Source organism: Hydra viridissima, unplaced genomic scaffold, assembly GCF_058129835.1.
Source record: "Hydra viridissima isolate aposymbiotic clone 2 unplaced genomic scaffold, HvirCarnegie_v1 scaffold_10, whole genome shotgun sequence".
Lineage (NCBI taxonomy): Eukaryota > Metazoa > Cnidaria > Hydrozoa > Anthoathecata > Hydridae > Hydra > Hydra viridissima.
Window position 1 is genome coordinate 1,027,947 of NW_028324309.1, and position 21,626 is coordinate 1,049,572.

At 32.9% G+C, this 21,626-nt stretch overlaps 1 long non-coding RNA gene across 2 annotated transcripts; it reads left to right on the plus strand.

Annotated features, from left to right (window-relative positions):
• The first annotated feature begins 13,512 nt into the window (after window positions 1–13,512).
• LOC149882524 (uncharacterized) lies at window positions 13,513–15,585 on the plus strand. Of its 2 annotated transcripts, none has more exons than XR_016456552.1 (3): window positions 13,513–13,896; window positions 13,995–14,243; window positions 15,292–15,585. It is a non-coding gene; the product is annotated as an uncharacterized LOC149882524 (long non-coding RNA). The 2 variants fall into 2 exon arrangements; XR_016456553.1 differs by having other exon boundaries at window positions 13,995–14,103.
• Window positions 15,586–21,626: the final 6,041 nt, after the last annotated feature.

The window sequence follows — 21,626 nt, forward strand, 5'->3', positions numbered from 1 at the left end:
TTTTACTATATCAATCTTGTCAAGAATCTTTATAAGATCTGATTCAAGCATGGTTATAAACTTTTGAGCTACGTCATCCTCTTCGCTTTCAGCTGTGTACATGACTGGTTCTCCTTTGTAAAGGTTATCGTCAAAGCATTTGATATAATAGCAGAAGGAGCTTGGAACGTGCTTTTGGTATTGTTTGGTGTATGACTCTTTATTATTATATTCAGTGTTGTCCTCGATGGGTTGGATAAAACTTTCAAAGTCTGCATAGACAACGTATGGAACCCTCATAGACTTGTTATAGTTTTTAAACTGAACGGTCGTCCCTTCTTTAGGAAGTTCAATTCTTACTGAGGTGTTATCATAACAATAAGGTTGATGCTGTTGGAGCTTTTCTTCCTGGTCATAGCCTTGCAAGCAATTTCTGCAATAATACATTTTGTGCTGATGTTTTGATGTTTGTGTAGATAATAACCGACTCAAACTTTTAATCACGCAATAATGGTCAGTGTCTTCGTTTGAAATAAACAACAAATCAACACAGTGCTTTCGATCTGTAAATTTAGATACTCGCAAAGGGTAAAGTTTTTCATTTTCATACCCAAAGACGTTAATGCTAATATCTGGATTATTTTTCTCAAACTTTTTGATTTTATTAATCTTGACAGGAAACTCCATTCCTTCCCAATTCAGCTCTTCTGATTTTCTAATCAAGTCTTCATCGATTCTTTCGCTGTCTCTATTTTTTAAATTCAACGCTCGAGTGACCGACCACTTTAAGCACTGATTGTCGTCGTTTTTCATGTTGATGATCGCCTTTTTGTTTTTCAGCTCTTTAGACAACTCCATGTAGGAAGAACCACTGATAGGCTCGTAATCAGTAAAGTTGATATCCATCCTTATAATCTTTGACAGGGTACTATTAGACCCCAACGCATTGTATTTAACACTACTTTCCAATACTTTTTCTTCCATTTCACCCATGAGCTCTCTTACATTTGTAGCTGCTAGAACAATCTCTGATCTTGATGAAAAGCTTGCTTCTCGAGTCACTTCTGCACCAGTCATCATGCTTACAGATTTCATTTTGCACGTTAAAATAATTCTTACTCTGGTGTTTCTTTCTCCTTCCATGGTTTGAATGGTAGACTCTCTTACCAAATTAAAAAAGGATGCAATGTCTTGGTATTGAGAAGAAGGCTTGTAAGAAAATTGCCTCACAGAGCTCTCTGCTGAATGTTCAGTCATTTTAAACTTTACTGTAAATGGTTTTGGTACAGGTTGTTTATACTCTGTTTTTGATACAAGCGATTTGATAGACTGTATCTTTTTATCGATTTGTTCCACTGATTTGCTTACATTCTTCTTGACCACTTCAGGAACGTAGGGTTCTATCCATTCTTTAATATCATTAAACTTAGTTTTAACATACGACGCCACACTTTTTGTAGCTGTTGTTAGACTTGAAAATAAACCAGGTCTCTGTGGAATGACTGGTCTAGGTGTCATGACAGGTGATGAATCTGAAACAGGCTCGTCAAGAATCTGTTTTTGTAAATGAGCTGGTTTTGGCGCTATAGGCGGCTTTTGCACAACAGGTTTTGGAGCAATAGGAGGTTTTTGCACTGCAGAAGAAACAAGCCTTACTTTTGTAGGCTTTACAGAAACTTTTACAGCCGGTCGAACAAACCTAACCACGGTAGGTCTTTCAGGCAGCGGTCTTGCCTCAGTCGTTCGTCTACGAAAAGTAGCAGGAGCAGAGACAACTCTAGGAGGCTGCAAAGCCATTATAAGCTCCCCCTTTCTCATTTTAGAGTATCCTCTTATTTTTTGCCCTTTAGCAATTTCTTTTAATTCTTTTACAGTCATTTTGGAATAGTTTCGATCTTTTCGATCATTAACAGACTTTTGGCCAATGACAGGTTTTGTTGTTCTTATTGCTTCAACAAGCTCTTCCCTAGTCATTCTGGTATAGTCTTTTATAGCTCTTTCTTTAGCATCTCTTCTTAATGATGCCATTGATACTTTTTGATCTTTCACACTTTTACTTTCCGTTTTTATTACGGAAAGATTTTTCTTTATGTCACTTTCAATTTTTCGCTCTTTGGCGGTAGTTTTTGCTTTTTGCTTTTTAGCATCAGTTTTATCACTCATTTTATTAAGGGAAAGAAAATTTTTTTCGATGCATTCAAGTTTTCGCTCTTTAGCAATTAATTTTTTTGAAGAATGGAGACTCATTTTATCTCTGCCGTGATTTTCTTTAAGTCAATTCAATTTTTTTAAATCTTGGCACACTTTCAGCATATTTTCTTCTTCGAAAAGTTTTTACCGTTTTTTAATTCTTCTCGCGGGAGAATTAAAAACTTATGAAACAAGATAATTGGCAAAAATTTCGCTTATTGAGTCGTATACATGTGCTTGACCCATTTCATCAAATCTAATCGTATACTTTCTTCCCCACTCGTCATGTGCAGTAAATTCGTATCCAGCCACATGAATTTCTTTTTCTTCATCAAACAGATGCGCACGACCCATGGAATCAAATTCAATCACATACTTCCTCTCCATCTTTTTATTTATGCCAAGAATTTTATTTAAGTCAATTTTTTAACATGCTAAAAGTTAAAAAATCAATTTTGCTGCTTTTTACGTTTTTCAAGCTTTTCAGAATTTAAAAATTCAATCTTTATTCCATTATCCACCTTTCCATCTCGACGCTCTAAATATCTCCATCCACGTCCAGTTCCTGCCATCGCTTTGTAAAGAGACTTGTATTCAGTCACCTCACCCGTTTCTATGTCGGTTATTCTCACAGTGATGGGCTTTTTCTTAACTAAACTAAGCCATTCCCATTTTGGATCAACAGGTTTTTTTTCTTTTGGAGGAAGCTTTACTTTTTTTCTTTTGCTCTTTCTAATATCTCATTTTTACTGATCAAATTATTTTCAACCGCAAGCATCATCAACGTTATTAAATCATCTGCTGTTTTACTAACGCCGTTTTCATTCAACAAGTTTTTCAAATACGATGTTGTATATCTCATTTTATTATACCAAGATTTTTTTTTAAGTCAATTCAATTTTTTCCCGAAAAGATATCTTAATAAACAGCAGTCATGTTGGTTCCGTCTGAAACAAATTTAAGCAGTTTGTCAGAGATCACCACTGCAAAAATAACGGTATTTGCAATAGTTGAAGTTCGAAATTTAAGGTTTACCACTAATTCAGCTGTTTCCGACGCCACTCTTTCTTTTTGCTTGCTGATATCTACAAAGAACAACGGATATAATTTTATATATTCAAGCAAGGACAACCCAGATTGACAAACAAGTTCATTTGTCCCGTAATATTTTTCATCAAAAGAGAACGCATCTGAATAAGCCATAACCACTCTCTTTTCTCCAAAATTCAAGTCGTAATTGTAATTTGGATACTTTATTCCATTAACAGTCACGTAAAAATTGCTAACATCACAATGGTCGAGTAGTGACGGATTAACTGTTTGACTGGAATTTCTGTTTGTCTGAAGTCCGAACAAGATAAATCTTGGAATGCTTTTGTCAGTGACTCTTCCAAGCGACCAGGTAAATTCTGTTTGACCGGCTGGAATAAGCTGTCTTTCACATTTGTTTGATTTATAAGCCACTTGAATGGGAATTTTTTGAGCCATTAAATTCATGAATTCAGTCTTTTTCGAAATATCTAATTCAACGCGAGGCATATAAAGTCTGAATTTTTTAAGGTTGATCATTCCTGCACTAACGCTCTCCGCTCTATAAATCGCATCATCACATTCTTTCTTTGTAAAGGTGATGGTATGCCTAAACCCATAAACAACTTTGTCATAGGTTTCGCAAAATCCAAAAATGTGCTTCAACGGAATTTTAAACGAAAAAGCTCCAACAGATGTAGTGTCTGCAAACAAGTGGTCTCGTCTAACATTGAATCCTGAATTTCCAACAAGATTTGACGTATCCATATACCACATCTGTTTTAATCCATCAGCAAACTGAAATCCATAAGGATATTTCATCAATCCAAGTATGGTGGTGGCTGGACCTGGATATATCACTCTTTCCACTTGCTCTCCCGACAAGTCATAAGTCACATCATTAAACAAATACAACAAAGCGTTGTTCACCAGTGCAATGTTGTCTTTAGCATCGTAAAAGGTTCCATCGCTCTTTTTCAACACTCCTTCAATAAGAATGTAAGCCTCTGATGGTACTGTTTGAATCGATTGACAGTCAATCTCAAAAGTAATCGTGCCTGAAGAATTTAAATCGAGATTGGTTGGAAGATACTCAAAAAAATCAACTTTTTCAATACCAATATCATACTCTGGGTTCTCAGTAACTCTTAATCGCTCAGTACTTATCATTTTTTTATATAATAAAAAATTATTTAATTCATTTAAATGTCTCTTATCGCAAGACATTGCAAGTTTATAACAAGTCATCGCAACAGAATGCTATCTTCATACTATTTTCATGCCCTGCCCTATTTTCACCAGGTCTTGAATTCGAATCGCGTTCTTTTTAGACATTTTCTTACTTTGAATAGATGAACCAGTCTTTAATTTCTCAATGGTCTTTTTACCTTTATCAATAGCTACATCTCTAGCAGTGGAAATGGCTGAAAGGGCTAACTCTGTCCCAGCAGATTTTGCAGCTGTAATCGCTTCTTGTCCAATTTTACTTGTAGCAGCATTTTTAAGCAAATTCACTGTTGCTTTTGACACACTTGACGCAGCTGCTCTTTTTATGAAATTTTTAATCATATCTACAATACCACCTCCACCAACAACGTTCTTTTTCACATATCTTCTTTTGTTCACAATGAGCATTTTTTTAAATAAAACAATTTTTTTAAATAATTTTATCAATAGCCCTCATTAACGATTTATATTCCTCTTTATTAATCTCTCCTTGTCTCAACAGCTCATCGCAAATAGCAACAGCCTCGTTTCTTGAAGCCGTGTTTCCAGCATGCCATGCAGCTATGCTCAATTCAAGCTTTTCCACCAACGCATTAGGATCGCTCGGAAGAATAATAACACCACGACCTTTTATACCCTTTTCAATACGCATCATTTTTTCCCAAATAGGAGCAATAAGTTGTTGATACTTTGGTCTTCTTGATGATTTCGGTTTATGCGGTTGCGAATCAGATCTTATAGCATCACTGTCCATTAAAATTTTTTCATAATTTTGCAAATCTTCATTGGTATAGTTCTTTGGTATTGTTAATTCAGTCATCAGTTCCCAAAGACCTTTTGTTCCATTATACTTTTCTTCACCGACAATGATATCATTTCCATCTATTTCAACCTCCATTTTTCCAATGTACATTTTATCTCCAACTTTGTTCACTTCGAAAGGTCTTTTCTTTTTTTGATCGACTGACAGGCTTTTAATCATCTTTTCATTGCTCTCGATGATGGGTTTAAATAGCTTGCTCACATCAGCTTGAAAATTCGTATCTGAAATGTTGTCATTCACGCTGTTCTGATAAATCCTCTTTCGTCTGTCATTAATTTCTTTCACAATTTCATCCCTTTTATTCAGGTCTTGTATTTTAAAGAAAAACATCTTTTTAAAATACGTGGAAAAATACATAAATTGGTTTTACGACTACGTTGATCCTTTCTTAAAATACGTGGAAAAATACATAAATTGGTTTTTACGACTACGTTGATCCTTTCTTAAACAAATTGTTAAACGTTTGAATCGCGTCTTCTCGTCCTTTTTGGATCAAGTTTTCTTTAGTAACTTCATCTATTCCCTTTTTGGTTTTGGTTCTTATTTCCTCTGTTAAGTATTTAAACTTTTGAAGCTCATCAATAATCAATTGAAACTCTGAATCGTTTATTTTTCCATCCATCAACGCTTTGGAAATGCGCTCGCTAATCGTATTCAATTTTGACTCTGCAAACACTTTGATCTTTTCATGCTTCTCCGCTTTTAATGCTAGTTTTTTGTTGACTTGTCCTCCTACAATGGATAAAAACCCCATTCCAATAGCCGCACCTTCACACGCAATTGCTACAGGATTGGCAATAATCGTAGACAAAAGCCCTATTCCAGTCGCACCTAATGCAATGCATAAGACTTGCATCGTATTATCCACATTCGAAATGATTCTAAACACGCGATGGTACTTTTTGCTTAGATGAACTCGCTTTGCTTTTTCACTCTCTATCTCTTTCTGAATCTCGCTTATTTTCTGAAGCCTATAAACATGTCCTCCTTCATCTACAGGAGCTGATGGAAGAACTGGATAAAGTTTTTCATTCAATATTTCCATTTTTTATTAATAAAAATTATTTTAAATCAATATAGTTAATCTTACAAAGTTTTTCTCCTTTTTTAACAATCACGTCCTGTTTGCTGTTACTATTCACATCCATAATAACATCATCTACAGACTCTGAAATAATAACTTCGTTTTTTCTATAATTCAATTGATCAGTAATTTTATTCATTAATGTTATCACTGCAACACCTTTCTCCAAATTCAGCCCAATGGATAAAGCTATCATTGTATGCGAGAGAGCAGCAAATTTAATGTCTTTCTGAGCAAAAATCTCATATTGTTCGCTAACGTTGAAATAAGGTGGATGATCTAACGTTTTCGTAGATACAATAATGTTGTTTGGTCTTCTTTCCTCCAACTCTCTAACCCTCTCTTCCAAAATTTTTAATTGCAAATCCAAACTGTGGACTTCTGCTGAGGCAACATTTCTAAAAAACTTGTGAGGAGCATGCATTTTACATATTAAAAATAAATTTTTAGATCATTTTTGCAAACTTAACAATTCATTATTATCTACCCATGAGTTGAATGAGTCTGGATATCCCAACCATTTGACTAACGACTTGCTCTTGGTTTTGCGAATGATTTTTTCAATTCTGAATACGTCTTGTTGCGTCTTTTGCATCTCCTGCTCGTAAAAAGTGCCTTGAATTTCTTCACCGTTAGCGTCAGAGATTTTATACGTGGGCGGATTCGTATACTGAACTTTTGACACTGTAAAAACCTCCTCAGTCCATCTCGGCGTATACCCTTTTTCAAAATGAGACTTCTTTTTTACAATCCGCACTTGATCACCCATTAAGAATTTTGGTTTTGCTGGTAATGTTTGATCCTTTCCATACAGATTCCACCATACCCTACCTTTATTCTTTTCATCGCTAGTTTCAACTGGTGTCATTTTGATAGAAGAATGCTTTGTGTTGTTGTAATTTTTCACCATCTCATCTAATACGTCAATATATTTATTGGTATTGTTGGCTGAAAAATATTTAAACATTCTCTCTTTCATCGTTCTGTTCCATCGCTCGACAACAGAACTTTTTTCCTCGTTTTCAGTGGAGTATAATTGCACACCCAACGCTCTCACGTGCTTGTTGTAAAACTCTTTTCCTTTGTCTACCCACAATTTAATGCATTTTCTTTCTGTGAAAATCTTTTTCAACGATTCTGCCACTTCAAGACCTGTTTTGCTTTTTAACGGAACGATCCATCCATACTTTGAAAACACGTCAATCACCATGAGCAAATATTTTACACCCTTGTTGAATTTTGAAAACGATTGCATGTCGACCAAATCAGCAGCCCATATCTCATCAATGTTGTTCACAATCACTTTTCTTTTTTTAAAATGATGAATCACCGGTTTATGAAGCTCCTCTGCAAGTTGATCCGTCCATTTCAAATCACTCGCACCCAATCCGAATTTAGCTTTGGCTTTGATGATGGGTTCAATGATTTTTCGCTCGCTTATCTCTTTTTGAGTCGGATTTTGTATAGAATCCATTTCTTCAAGCATCATTCGATCTGCTAAATTTCTGTTTTGCTTGTCGTTAAAATACTTGTAAGCTAAATCGTGGTGATATGCAGCATTGTCCACTCTATCCACCGGTTTGCTCCACTCTTGATACATGTCTGTGGAAGTGAGTCTTTTGTCTAAATTGGTACCAGGTCCTGCAAAATTCATCCCTGGAACGTGCATTTCTCCTGGAAACTTTGCCCATGGAAGCTTTATTTTTTTTGAAAAATTGTTGATCGATTCCACCAAGTCTCCTCCATTGACTGCATGCAAAGATGATCCTTTGAGCGCATGCGAAGAAACAAACTTGCATTTAGTCGTTCCGCAGATGACGCAAGTTCCTTTAAGCATATTTCTATTGTTTTTTGTGATCTCGTTTTTCAAGTGAATGGTTTCAGTCTCTCTTCTACACTTAACGCAGTACATTTTTTAACATATATAAAAACTTTTTTTAATATAAAAAATATGGAAGTGATGAAGCTGTCGTGTAAAATTGGGAAAACCAAAAGAAACAACAACAAACTTTTACCAAGAAGCATTCGAGGAATCATCGTTGGAAAATCTGGATACGGAAAAACAACGTTGCTGCTCAATTTACTTTTAAGACCTGGATGGCTCGATTATAACCGCTTGCAAGTGTTTGGAAAATCTCTTTTTCAACCCGAATACAAAATACTCAAAAGATCCTTCGAAAATAAACTTCCTAAAAAGGATATTGTTGATTTGTTAACGGATGATGTACAAGACGAAATGGAAAAATTGAATTTAATCCATGAAGATGTTATTAACGATCTTTCAAAAAAATATTCCAACAATGATGATATGGAATGTCAATTTTTCGAAACAGCAGACGATGTGCCTGAACCTGAAGATCTTGATTCATCTAAAAACAATTTAATGATCTTTGACGATTTGCAATTGACCAATCAAAACAAATGTGAAAAATACTATATCCGAGGAAGACACTCTAACGTTGACTGCTTTTATCTTGCTCAAAACTATTTCGAGATTCCAAGACATACCATTAGAGAAAATGCTAACTTTATTTGTCTCTTTAAACAAGACCAAAAAAGCGTTAATCACATTTATCAAGATCACGTTTCCTGCGATATGAAAATAGAAGAATTTAAAGCCTTTTGCAATCATTGCTGGAATGAACCTCACGGATTTGCCGTCATTGATCTCTCTTCTAAAAAGAACGAGGGAAAGTATCGAAGTGGGTTTGATGATTTTTTATTTTTCTAAAACAATTTAAAAAAATAATTTTTATTTAAAAAATGTCAGGTATAATCATCGATGTAGATGGAAAATCAAGTGTTATCACCACTGAATTTTTAGATAAAATCGTTTTTAACGAAGGAAAAAGTTATGAAATGGCTTTTCTCGGTCTTGAGACTTACAACAGCATTCCAAATGTAAACAGTAAAAACAATTCTTTCAAATACAGCATGAACAATGGAGCTAATTGGGAGAACATTATCATTCCATCAGGAAGCTATGTTGAGAATAGCATCTCTTCAGTTTTAGGGTTTACTAAAAGAAAATTAAATTCCAATTCCGAATACGAGTCGGATCATATCGTTAGAATTTCAAGCATTAACACCATCAGAATCGTTAACAACGTTATCGGATCATCCTATATTAATGGAACTCAACTCAATTGCATTTACTCGTTTTATCCAAATGTTAGTCCTGGCTATAAAATCATTGAGAGACCAATGCATTTGATTTATCTTCCTGTTAAACTGTTTGAAATTTCAACAATGGTTACTCGCATCATTGATCAGAATGGAGATTTGGTTAATTTTCGTGGAGAGGATATTACAATACGATATCATATTCGAGAAGTGAAATAAATAATTTTTAATACATAAAAAATGAGCAATTATCAAAACATCAAAATTAATATCTCACAGAGTCAATCTGATAAAATTAAAAAAGCTATGCATGATAAAACCGATACTAGCATTAAGCTTTCTCATCAAGACTTGAACGGTAAACATGTTCTCGCTATCACTAATTCGCAATTGAACAAAATTAGAAAAGCGTATGAAGCTGGTAAAGGAGTCACTCTTAAATTGAGCAAAAGACAAATTGCATACAACTCGAAAATAGAAGGAGGTTTCATCGGAACTCTTTTACCGTTACTAGGTATGATAGGCAGCACTCTTGCCACAAAGGTTGTTCCTGCTCTCGCCACTGGATTGTTAGCAGGTGTAGGTTCTTCTGCCGGCTCTGCTATGGTTGATAAAATTGCAGGAAGAGGAATCGTTTACTTGAAAAAGAATGGAAATGGAATGAAGATAAAAACTTTAGGTGGAGAAGGATTGTTTATCACCCCATGAACTAAAAATGTTCACGGTGATGGACTCTTCATTAAAACTGGGAAAGGTTATCAATCTGTTGGAGCTGGTTTATTACTCGGACCTAACTCACCCTTTAATAGCATACCCTTTTTAGGTGCTATTCTATGAAAATCGCTTGTTAAAAAATTCGGATAAACTTTTTAAGAAAATAAAAAAAATGATCGACTTTCAATGGATTGACGTAGAAGGAATTGTTTTACCTAATGTAGCTTTAACTAACTTTCAATTAATAGATGCTGTGAAAAAGCTCAAAATTAAAAACTTTAGAGGTGTTTTTGTGAGGGATGAATTGCCGGAAAAGACAAGAAAAAAAGAATGTGGAATTGTCAACACAGGAGATTCAAGCACAGATGGGTTTCATTGGATCTGTTGGTATAAAGACGCTGACAAAAAATACAGCTTTGATTCTTATGCTCAGCCTCCTCTTGTCGAACTTGTCGATTATTTAAAAAGTCCGGTTTATTATAACAGTGAAAGGGTTCAATTTGGCGATACTTCTTATTGCGGTCACTTGTGTCTTTACGTCTTAAAAAAATTGAATGAAGGTCTTGACTTTCAAGAAGTTATCAATACCTTGTGGTAAAATTTTTAAAGAATAAATTTTTTTAAAAAATAACAAACCATGGAGAATATTCAAAAGCATGTTGATGTTAGGCTTATCACTCATCAAGACTATTATGACTGCTTAATGAATAAGACAGAAAAGCTTACATCCATGAACGTTATCCGATCACATGACCATGACATATACACCGAAGAAATCAACAAAGTGGCTCTCAGCGCTAACGACGATAAAAGACACATCTTACAAGACGGTATTCACACGCTGGCTTATGGACACTACAAACTAAAACCGTGCTTTACATTTATGGACTATGATCAACTCTTCGGACCTGATGATTAAATATAAACTCAGAACACGATGTCATACTGAAAACATTAACTATAGCAAATCACATTGCGGAATTATAAAATGTCAATGAGCCAGAATGCACAATTCATGATTGCAGAAAATTAAAAAACACGACGCCATCTTGAATTCCTTAAGTATAGAAAAGTATCAATGCGTCAGAATCGGCAAGTCATAGTAGTTGCTCTCTTTACAAATTTTATATTTCTCACCGCTTCTTCAGCCAAAATCTTATCTTCAATTAAATCGTCGGATCTTTCATTAAATTGTCGGATCTTCAATCAAATCCTCGGATTTGTGGCTGTCTGCTCAAAGGTCTGCTTTTCTCAAATTTTTTTTTTTTTTAAACTAAGTTTAGCACAAAAAGTAATTTAAACAAATGGAATAAAAAAAATTAAGGTTTCACTCTTCTAATATGCGATCTGAGGAAGGTTATTTCTCTCAGTTAATTGATTGATAGATTTAAAAAAAAACTTTTATCTCATTTTTAAATCATCTTTTTTTAATTATTTTTATTTGCACAAATTCTAATAACTATTCCTGCATTTCGGTATGCTATTAATTATTGTAATTAATATAATTTTAACTGCATCATCTTCAATTATTTTTCTAGCCGAACAAGTACATATATGCAGGTACAACTGATAGAAGCTATCCGTACTCAAATATCCACAATGAACCAACTCCTCAAAATAGTTAAAGCTATTCATGTTAACAAACAAAAGGTACACATTTTCGATAGAACTGTTATGTGGTGTTAATTACATTAAAGCAGCAGATAAATTCTTTCACCATTTTTTTGGTTTTAACAATTTGAAAAGATAAACCTGTAATAACAAACCTGCAATAAAAAACCTCCAATAATAAACCTGCTGATATGAACCCGCGAAAATTTTGTCTATTTGATAAAACTTATTATGAATTGACATTTTTATCATGAACGCTGAAGGAGGTTTTTTTTTTAAATAATACGTTTGCTTTAACGGAAATCATAATTTCTTAACTTTGTTCTGATTATCCATTCAAAAAAGTTTGAGAATCGTTAACATTCCGATTATGCAGAAAACATTGAAAATCTGCTAAAAATAGAAAAATAAATTTAACATATCAACGTTTGAACATTGAACAAAAAGTTTGGTAAATATATTTGGATTACAACTTTTTTTTTTATTATGATATGGTGATTTTCAATTCCAGTTTTCAAATCATAGGAAATTTTAATGAATTTAAAAGTGATTTGGTTTTTATCATAGCATGTAATGTAATTAGAATGTTATATATGTTATATATTCAGATGTTCTGAAATGATGCTTCTAAGATTTTAATTACAGTTCGTTCAGGAAAGTTGGGTTAAGTGTTTAGTTAAAAATTGGATCAACAAGTTAATCTTTGCATTGGAAGTCGAAAATTGTTTTTCATCCTTAAAAGTCACGAGGAGTAATAATTTAATTTTAACTAATAATACTAATAGTAATAATAATACTAATAATAATAATAATAATAATAATAATAATAATAATAATAATAATAATAATAATAATAATAATAATAATAATAATAATAATAATAATAATAATAATAATAATGATACTAATCATAATAATAATAATAATAATAATAATAATAATAATAATAATAATAATAATAATAATAATAATAATAATAATAATACTAATAATAATAATAATAATAATAATAATAATAATAATAATAATAATAATAATAATAATAATAATAATAATAATACTAATAATAATAATAATAATAATAATAATAATAATAATACTAATAATAATAATAATAATAATAATAATACTAATAATAATAATAATAATAATAATAATAATAATAATAATAATAATAATAATAATAATAATACTAATAATAATAATAATAATAATAATAATAATAATAATAATAATAATAATAATACTAATAATAATAATAATAATAATAATAATAATAATAATAATAATAATAATAATAATAATAATAATAGTAGTAATAATAGTAATAATAATAATAAAATGTATAAGTTTACTGAAACACGGTGTAAGGAAAGGAAAAAAACAAAACAGAATTGACATTTAATGTTAATGTTTGAAAGCTTACAAAAGAACTTTTTTTATAAATTTCTTTTTTTTTTTTTTTTTAATGTTAAAATCTTTTCGTTTTTATTAAGAAATTGAATTTCGAACTAATTTTGATTGGAAAGGGCTAAAATTAAAATTTATCTCCCGCGTATGTACGCGGGAAAACTATTGGTTTAGGAATAAAGTATAGGACAAAAAGTATTTTAAATTGAAACTCGCTGTGAAAGCAGAAAACAGAATAGAGACAAGTAATTAATTATGAAAAACTGTAAACAATGAATTCAATTTTTAGTAAGCAGTGCAAAGAAAAGATGGTTGCGTCCTTGTACAATTTTTTGCCGCCAGTCGTTTACTTGAAAAAGTAATCTTCAAAATGGAAAACGAAAAAACGGGAAAAACCATTTCCAAGGCACCAAAGTATTATGTGGCGTCTAGTTTAAAAATTCAATGCATAACAATAAAATTCAACCAAGAACCGGACCGGAAAGGATTGCGAGATTTTTGTTTGGTATGATTTAAAAAAAACCCTCCTCATCTTTTTGAAGAAAATGAAGATTAAGAAAAGATTATGCTGTCAATTTATTTCTTTAAAAAAATCTAAATATAAATGTTATGAACTGAGTACGATTTGTCCACAGTTCATGTTCATGTATGGTTCGTGTATAACTCGTTTAAAACTCGTGTAAGGTTGGAACACAGTATGCGCAAGGTATACCATTTAGAAACATAAATACATATATTATTATTTTATTTTCCTAATTGTAAAGTTTTGTCTATTTACGATGCGTTTACATTTTCTATTTTTAGCTGTTCGCAGCCCTAGTGCTTCTTTTATTGCTACCCATCGGTGTTTTTGATATCATTCCGTATAGTATGATTGTTCGCAGTTCATCAAAGTAAAGCTAATGAAGATGAGGTGAATATTAGGAAGTCATTTATTCAATAAGATTCAGATGTAAAGAAGTTTTAATTGAGATCAGGCTTTATTAGTTCAAAAAATCGAAATATCCACAAGACAAGCTACTCGCCAAGAAGTCGGAACTCCACTCTAATTCGGTAACTTTGGTTGCGGGACTCTTTTGTCTTTTAGAACGTGTCGTTTTTTTAAAAATGTTTGCATCCAGTGGAATGGTAAGTACTTTTTTACGAGGGGGGAGGGTCGATGGGAAAGATTCCCGGGGCCCTGTGTGTGTAAAAATAATTTTTAAAGTAGTTTAAATAGTTTTGACTTTTAAAAGATTTAGCTAACTTTTATTTTTAATTTTTAATGACCAGAGCACGCTTCTTTTGGTCCTGGGTATATAGTTGATCATAATGAGGGCCCCTTAAGAAAACCTCCCCTGGGCAAAAGTCAGTGGACTCTGATGCTGAAACAGTATTTTGGGCAACAATATCAAGTTGAACCGGATTAATAGCTATGTCCCACTGGTACCACTCACCCGATTTCTTCTCAATAGTAGCCTTCTTCAGTTTTTGCAATCGCTCGATCTACTTAGTGTTTGATGCAACCTGTGTCTCTAAATATACAGAGATGGCACGGACATAAAAAAATTTGAATAAAATCCCTTAAAAAGCCACAAAAGTCACCGAATTTTTCACAAAAACTCAATTTTTACTATGAACTCTTGTTAAATAATTCAATGTTTGTATAATACTTTGTGTGGTAAAAAAGTTTTTGAAAATTCGAGTTTTAAAAATTTTTTAAAAAGTGTAGAAAAACATAACACTTTTTGTCGTATCATTTCTGTATCTAAAACTTTGATGAGCGAGGGATGCCAAATAAATCCTTTTTAATAATATGAAACTCATGAATCTCAATGGCCAACCCATTTTACTAGAAACTTTACTTAAATTTTTTTGAAGATTTTTTTTTCTATTCTGATTACATCTTGCTCTGCATTTTGTGTTTTTGTTTCGTAAAATGTTCCGTTTGTTACTTCTTCATTTACAAAATTTAATCCTTTTACGATCCATTATTTTTTTTTTGGAATTCCGACAGTCTGGCCCAAATTATTTTTTTGGAAAAAAGAAAAAAAGTCAGATACTTATATTGAATATTTTATTGTTCATACTTTTTTTACAATGGGTTACCTCTTTATTATAGATAAGCACGCTGCTCTGTCGAGCTCAGCTCAACGTTGAACCTGATACTAACGTTGAGACTGTCGAGTCCAACTCGACGTTGGATCGCAAAGGGTTAATCTATATATAACTGGAGTTGTATTTTGTATTGTAGATACTGTGAATACCTCTTCATTCCTTTTGGTTGCAGTTTTCGAAACCTGCTAGACTTAGCAGATCTTTATTACAAAAATCTTTTTCTTAATCTACCAAAACTTTACTTGGCTTTTTTATTGAATAGCTCTTTAAATGCTTTTGTGACAGATTTTATTTTTTATTTTTTAACGGAACTATGTATATTTGGATAAAAATATATAAATATATGCTAACAAGTATTTTATGCATTTGTTAAATTTGGAGAACCATATCAATGCTATCAGCAGCCCATATTTCATCTACGTCAATGGCAATGTCTTTGGCAGTGCCAAAATAAACATATTTTCTTCTCACTTGTCTATGTAATTAATCTGCTAATTGTGGCAATAAAAACAAATTTCGGCCAGTGCTAGGCTGGAGAGAAACCAATAGGTTCATTGAGGCATTCAAAAGAGATTCGGATGTTTGTGCTGAGAAGTTGAGGCAGTGGAGACGAATCGATAATAACCCAGCAATTATCGATCTGAGAAAAGCATATCTCCAGCTGAAAGCGGATTAGACACTCTGCCCATATCAAACGGTGATGTTTAAAAGCAAACGTTATTTTTTGACGCAACTTGGTTTTGGACTTAATGTGGCATCGATGATCATGAAATCAGTAGTGAGCGCCATCGTTGAACAAGATGACAAAGTGAAAAAAAGACATCGACATACGTAGATGATGCTTTTGTTGATGAGAATGTGGTTAACATGGAAACGTCAGAAAACATTTTTCTAAATATGGTTTGAAAAGTAAGGATGGCGAAAGGATTGATGGTACTGGGACACGAGTGCTCAGATTGGCCGTGAAGAAGGTTGGCGACAAACTAATGTGGTCGAGAGGCAATCGGCTGGAGGAAATTCCGCGGAAATTATTGAGGAGGACGGTTTTCTCCATTTGTGAGCAGTTCGTAGTCACTTGCCGGTGTGCGGTTGGTTGCGCGTTGCTTGCAGCATTATTAAGTAGAAGGTGGTTTCTTTGACAAATGGGTGGGATGATGAGGTCCATGATGTGGAGGTGAGGTGTGTGCTGGAGGAAGTTTTGAAAAGACTGGGAGAAAATAACCCTGCTCATGGAGAGTGGGAAGTGCGTAGTGATGAGGATAAAGTATGGGTTGATTCTAGCTCTTTGGCATTAGGAGCTCTTTTTCAAATTGGAGGAGTAACCATTGAAGATGCAACATGGCTGCTTAGGGACAGATTTACTGTTCACATAAACATGGGAGAGCTGGACGCCGTACTCAACAAACTCCAGTTTTTCACAGACTCCGTAAAAGCTTTTCACTGGATTTTAGATGCTATAACCGGAAAGTCAAGACTATGATCAAAAGTGTCAACTGAACTGCTTATACGGCGAAGAGTCAATTTTTTCCGGGAGTTGGTTGACGACAATAACTTGGATGTCAATGTAAATCTTATATCGTCAAAGGATAACTTGGCCGACTCATTAACTAGAACACCTGGTTGGTGGATGAGAATGTTAAAACTTGACGACCTTGCGAAGTTTGTTGGAATTGCGTTGATGGATAGAGAATTAATTTTGGAAATACACAAGCGGACCCTTCATTTTGGAACCAGAAGAACTTTGCACTTTGTTCAGAAGAAGTTCCCGACTGAAATAAAGGAAGATGTGCAAAAAGTAATTGGGGAATGAGAGCCATGCCAATCAATAGATCTGGCACTTGTCGCGTGAACGCACGGGAAGTTAGAAGTCAACAAAAATTGGAAAAGATTAGGCATTGATAACGCTCATGACATAGGATATCGCTCATTACAAGATTCTCACTGTGGCGCCAGCTGCCACACTCGCAGGGAAGCAGTAATTTGACACTTACAGTCCATATTTTGCAAAAGCACAAGAAGAAATATTGACGGACAATGACACTGCATTTAGAAGTGAAGAGGCTGGAAAATTTTTTGAAAGCTGGCGGGTGTTTTTGAATGGCATCAGTTAAAGAAACCACCAAAATGTCAAGAGAGTGGCGAAGCGATCAAATGTTTCTATACCAGAGGCTATTTATTGGTAAAAGGTCTTAATTGACAAAGAGGGGACGAGTCCGATGAGTAAACTGCATAACTGTGCCGAAAAGATCAAAGGATTGGACGGAAAGGCTGAATTGTCAATAAATATGCCTAAAGATTCACAAATTCGCAAGGTTGTGTGGCTTAAACCACCCGAGGCACCGTGTCTAACGAAATGGCGTCCAGGTACCATTACTCGGGGCATGTATGAACAAGTAGTGGAGGTGGACAGGATGCCGCGCCACGTAAAACGCATCAGATCGAGAAGCTGAATGGAGAAAACTCGAATAAACAATGTGACAGATGTGGAAAAAGGGGTTGGCAATAATGGTGCAAGTTGTGACGAAAGCATGGAAACCACGCCCGCAAGCGAGGAAGCGAACCATCTGGAGACTGACAACGAGGTCCGAGAGACCGAAGTGGCCCTGCGTAGGAGTAATTGAGAACAACGGATACCCTTTAGATACTCTGAACGTTGCTGTTCTTGATTGTGATCCTTTTGGATCAAGAAAGGTGTAATTAAATTACGTCGGAGAAAGAAGGGTTGTTTGCAATGAAGGACATTTGATGCCACCACACTTCTTTCGTCAAGGACTAAGAATCACTTCTGATGCTTACATTGAAGTCTTGGGTACTGTTGTTAAGCCTTGGATCGATAGAGTAAGAAATGGAAGGCCCTACACTGTGCAACAAGACTCCGCACAAGCACGTAAGGCTCAAAACACTCAGGAATAGTTAGCGGACCATTTTTATGATCACATCACTCCAAACTTGTGGCCACCAAACTCTCCAGACCTAAATCTGTTGGATTATTATGTGTGGGGCGTCGTTGAGAAAGATGTTAATTAACATCCCCATAACACCAAAGATTCTCTGAAAGAATTCATTGACTGATAATAGAAAAGATAGATAAGGACCATCTCAAGCGCTTGCAGTCGGTTTAGGTCTCGAATCGAAGCTGTTATTGAAGTATAGGGGGATTTCATTGAACAAAATTATTAAACAATAGTTTATCTTACATTATTTAAATAGTTTATTTTGATTAAAAATATTTTCTGTTTGACTTTTTATTATCTATAAAAGATTTAAATTATGTTCTCAAATAGCTGACGCACCCTCTGTGTGTGTGTGTGTGTGTGTGTGTGTGTGTTTGTATATATATATATATATATATATATATATATATATATATATATATATATATATATATATATATATATATATATATATATATATATATATATATATATATATATATATATATATATATATATATATATATATATATATATATTATGACAGATAATTTGAGTATTTACATCCAGTTATAGATAATGTGTCTTTAGTGATATCAATAAACAAAAGCAGGAAAGTGTTATGAGGAATATGCCTTACGAAGAATATTGTCTGTTATAAAAATGGCAGTTTTTTGTTTACTTTTGACCTGGGTATTTTTATGGAACAGGTAAAAAATACTATTAAGATATAATACTATTAAGATAATTATTGTTAGAATGTTTGAACCTGAAAATTTAAAAAGGATTATATTTTTTTAAGTACATTTAACAAATTTGTCCACTTTAATATTCCTAAGGAATATACGCTTTCTATAATTCTTGTTTTTATGATAAATAAACTACATGTATTACGAGTACTGCTAGAATTACGGTAGCATCAAGAGTATTGAAAATTACATGAATTGCATTAATAAGACGAATAACATGAATTAAATGAACAATATAGAGTACTCGAAAAGTTCTAAATAAATGTAAAGGTAAACTCAACATAAACGAGTGAAAAAGTCCGCACCAACTCAAAGAATGATTTTCACTTTTTCTCTTAAATAGCTGTAATAGGTGCTCTGCTTCAAAATTTACAATGATGTTATTTTTTACGTTAAGAAATGTTTTATTTTAGTAATAGCACTTTTGAAATAAGAATAAATTTGAATAATACTTTGTTCAAACTTTAAATTTTTTAAAACTTCAAAGTTTAGTATATTAAAATATTATTTTACAATAATTTCAAAAATGTTCGCTCAAACTGAAAAATGTTTTTGTTAATAAATTTTGGCTTCTCCAAAATTTGAACATTAAAATTAAATAAATATTTGGTAGCAATAAGTCCTGTATGTTGTCTAGCATTATCCTGCATAAAAAGGAATCCATCTCCAATGTACGGTGCAAAAGGTACCAAAAAATGGTTTTAAAATGTCTGCTATGTATCGTTGAGAAGTCAGACGTCCACCATCAACAATAAAAAGCTCTGTGCAAGCTGATTAAGATATTACGCCCCATACCATCACTGAACCGCCTTCATATATAGGAGAGAGTATACACCCATGATCCTAAAAATTCGGCCAATTTACTGAATATATGTTTTCACTTCGATTTTTAAAGTAACAGTAAATAATATCAAACTTTGTATTTTATTATAATTTAATGATCATTTACTGATTAAAATGTTTAATATAAATTAAAAATAATAAAAACTGATAACACTCAATTGGGTTCAAAGGTGCATACCAGTATGCTCCCTTGATCCTACATATATGCACCCTTGATCCAATTTTTGTATACTTGATCCGAATCCAAGTTTTTACCGTGAATGTGTAAAAATTGTTAAGTCATTCAAACAATGTCTATATTAAAAACCATTTAATTTTTTATAAATTTTACTATCAATTTATTCCTCTAATTAGAAAAAAAAAAAAAGCAAAATCAACGAACGAAAAAAATTAATGCAACAAAAAAAGAAAAGTCAATGAGAAAAAAAATGTTATTTGTTTTCTGAGGCTCAGCGCTTCCTCAGTTGTTAAAGTAAAAAATCACTTCTTTACAACATCCATTGAGTAGATCTAAAAGATTATTTATTAAAATGCTGTGATTCTAATATATCACTGTCACTGTTATAGCTGTTCAAAATATTATCATTTTTTCTTTTATAATTTTCTCCATCAGGCTTTCATTTCCTTGTCATGAAGGGTTTTTTTTTTAGGATAAAGCTTAGTAATTTTTTGTCTTTTTTGATTTTTTTTTCATTTCCCTGAAGCCTATTTAGTTTTTAATGGTTCATCATCATCATCAACTAAGTAAGTCAAGCTGAAAATCTAAACTCATCAACTATCATTTCCCAGGATTTGGTACCTACAGTATGCCTTACGAGTACAAGTAATTAAAATGGTGGATATATTGCAGCTGCAGCTGGAACTGTTCATTTTGAACAGGAGTGTTATTGCTGTTCAAAATATTTTCGTTTTTTCTTTCATCACTTTTAAGATGAAGTTTTCTTTTTCTTGTCATGAAGATTTTTATTGGCATAAAGCTTCCTGATTTTTTTGTCTTTTTAGACTGAGAAATTTAAAGGGGTTCGTTTTTTTATTTTTTTTTCTTACTAATCAAAGCTTCACAATGTGAGTGCATAGAAAAATCTGCTAATATTGTTGTACTGAAAGTCGGTTTTCATGGATCGAATGTTTAATCTGTTAGTGAAATTAACATTGGACAAACTATAAATTTTGGACACAACAGACAAAATATTTATCTGTCAAATATTTGCATCTTCTTATGCGTAAGAAGCATCATTTAGTTTTCTATGAGGCTCAAGTTTCAACAAAATGAGTCTGATCATTTTATGTGTAAAACAATAAAAAACCAGGCAGAGTGTGTTAATGATAACACCACAGCAGAGGTTGCTATTAATACTGCTTTTGAAAGCTTTAGCGTTCTAGCAACCAGTAGTTTGCATTTTTATATAAATGGCGCATCTGTATCCTCACTGGAAAGTTTGCTTTGGAATTTGCATCAATATTTTGCTTTGCTTTGAATAGCAGTACCAGAAAAACATTCAACTCCATCTGTTTTTCAACTTGGTTTAGCAAATGAAGTTCAATCTTTAATGACATATTTTAGTCATTGCTTCAATAATCTAAAAACTTTGTATGACAAAGTGTTTTGAATAAAGTTGTAAAACTGTGATTTGCTTTCAAATAAAGTTTCATCCGTACTTAATTTCAGCAAATTTTTAATTATGTTAATAATAATTAACTATATTGATTATATTATTATGTTAATAATAATTAACTCAATAAGTATGTTAGATTGAAGTCTTATTTTGCCAGTTGAAATAAAATTGCACCACGAGTATGAAAAGCTTTGTAAA